Here is a 2,500-nt window from a genome sequence, read left to right as displayed (position 1 = left end):
CAAGGTACCTTCCCTATAGTAGGCAATGAGTAAATGATCATAATCCCAGGAGGGCAAAAAATGGGAACCCGAGAGGAAAGCGCTGTTGGCGCGCCTAAGCTAGTGGCCCGTAGAGTAAAAAGGGTACCCCCAACAAAGTTGTCGTTTGACGTTCTGGTTGCACTTTTTATCATCTAAAATCAGTTTTCTACACGTTTTGAGGGGTTTTAGCAAAAAAAAAATTTTCGATTACTTGAGCTCTCTGGCCCGTTCGGTGCACATTTTTGAAAAAAGCTAGGGAGCTGCCCCTAGGTTCGGGGTGTCACAAAATGTTGAAAAGTGGTCGAAAAACCACTATCCAGAATCGGATGTAGAATCGTTAGACGAATTTAAAATTGTTCTACGACACCCATCTGCGACGTTTAGTATTCGAGATATATAACACTTTGTAGGTCTGACCGAGCAATTTTTGTTCCGCGCACTTTGTGCACCGTACACGTTGATGTTTGTATGAAAAAGTACCCTACCTAGGGACGCGTAGAGCAAATTTGTACCCCCGGGCATGTTGTCGATTGACATTCTGGTTGCACTTTTCATCATCTAGGGTGCGTTCCTGACACGTTTTGAGGGGTTTTAGCAAAAAAAAAAATTTTCGACTACTCGAGCTCTCTGGCCCGTTCGGTGCACATTTTTGAAAAAAGCTAGGGAGCTGCCCCTAGGTTCGGGGTGTCACAAAATGTTGAAAAGTGGTCGAAAAACCACTATCCAGAATCGGATGTAGAATCATTAGACGAACTTAAAATTGTTCTACGACACCCATCTGCGACGTTTAGTATTCGAGTTATGGCCCGTCCTAGGTCTGACCGAGCAATTTTTGTTCCGCGCACTTTGTGCACCGTACACTTTGATGTTTGTATGAAAAAGTACCCTACCTAGGGACGCGTAGAGCAAATTTGTACCCCCGGGCATGTTGTCGATTGACATTCTGGTTGCACTTTTCATCATCTAGGGTGCGTTCCTGACACGTTTTGAGGGGTTTTAGCAAAAAAAAAATTTTCGACTACTCGAGCTCTCTGGCCCGTTCGGTGCACATTTTTGAAAAAAGCTAGGGAGCTGCCCCTAGGTTCGGGGTGTCACAAAATGTTGAAAAGTGGTCGAAAAACCACTATCCAGAATCGGATGTAGAATCATTAGACGAACTTAAAATTGTTCTACGACACCCATCTGCGACGTTTAGTATTCGAGTTATGGCCCGTCCTAGGTCTGACCGAGCAATTTTTGTTCCGCGCACTTTGTGCACCGTACACTTTGATGTTTGTATGAAAAAGTACCCTACCTCGGGACGCGTAGAGCAAATTTGTACCCCCGGGCATGTTGTCGATTGACATTCTGGTTGCACTTTTCATCATCTAGGGTGCGTTCCTGACACGTTTTGAGGGGTTTTAGCAAAAAAAAAATTTTCGACTACTCGAGCTCTCTGGCCCGTTCGGTGCACATTTTTGAAAAAAGCTAGGGAGCTGCCCCTAGGTTCGGGGTGTCACAAAATGTTGAAAAGTGGTCGAAAAACCACTATCCAGAATCGGATGTAGAATCATTAGACGAATTTAAAATTGTTCTACGACACCCATCTGCGACGTTTAGTATTCGAGATATAGCACTTTGTAGGTCTGACCGAGCAATTTTTGTTCCGCGCACTTTGTGTTCATGGATGTCGATAAAGGTACAAGTTGCCGGTCGGGATAGCCGTGCACCAAAACTGTGTACCGATCAGGGAAAGTACAAGACGAAGGGTGCATCTCGAGCGTACGCGTTCATAGATGTCCATGTTGGTACACTTGCACCAAAATTGTGTACCAATCAGGGAAAGTACAACATGGAGGGCGCAGCCCGGGCGTACCCGATCATGGATGTCCATGTTGATACAATCTACGTGTACGTACCTAGTTTTTGTATCAAAAGTTGCAATAAAGTGCTTGTATGCTTAAAATGCTTATCTCAACCGGTCACCTTTTGGCCTGTCCTTTTATAACAGAAACCTAGAAAGATACTCGATATTTTTGTGTTTTTCCATTCGCCCGGGACGACGAAATGAGCTATGTGCACATCGTGCAGAAAACTGTCTTCGCCACGCATGTTTTTGTCTATCCACTCATATAATCACCCACATTTGTGTTCAACACGGACGGCGCAGCCCGAGCGAACGCGTTAATGTTTATGTTTGTACACACTGCTTGTACGATTCTAGGATTTGGTAATTGCGTCACAGTGCCCGACCGTCGCGGACACCATTCTTGGACAGAAGTCCTAGTACGTAGAGTACTTTCCCTAGGTATGTGCTCGTTCGTGACTATCGTTGCGTGCTTACGGACACGCTTGGGTATGTTTACCATACAAGGTTTACTAGGGAAACCTGGGAAGGACGCTTGCCCTCCCGTCGCGGACACCATTCTTGGAAAGAAGTCCTAGTACGTAGCGTTCCTTATTTTACTTGATCAGTTTGTAATGCATTCGCTTTGTTCAA

This window comes from Anopheles gambiae (assembly GCF_943734735.2).
Source record: "Anopheles gambiae chromosome X unlocalized genomic scaffold, idAnoGambNW_F1_1 X_unloc_14, whole genome shotgun sequence".
In the NCBI taxonomy this organism is placed as follows: domain Eukaryota; kingdom Metazoa; phylum Arthropoda; class Insecta; order Diptera; family Culicidae; genus Anopheles; species Anopheles gambiae.
This window is presented reverse-complemented; position numbering follows the sequence as displayed.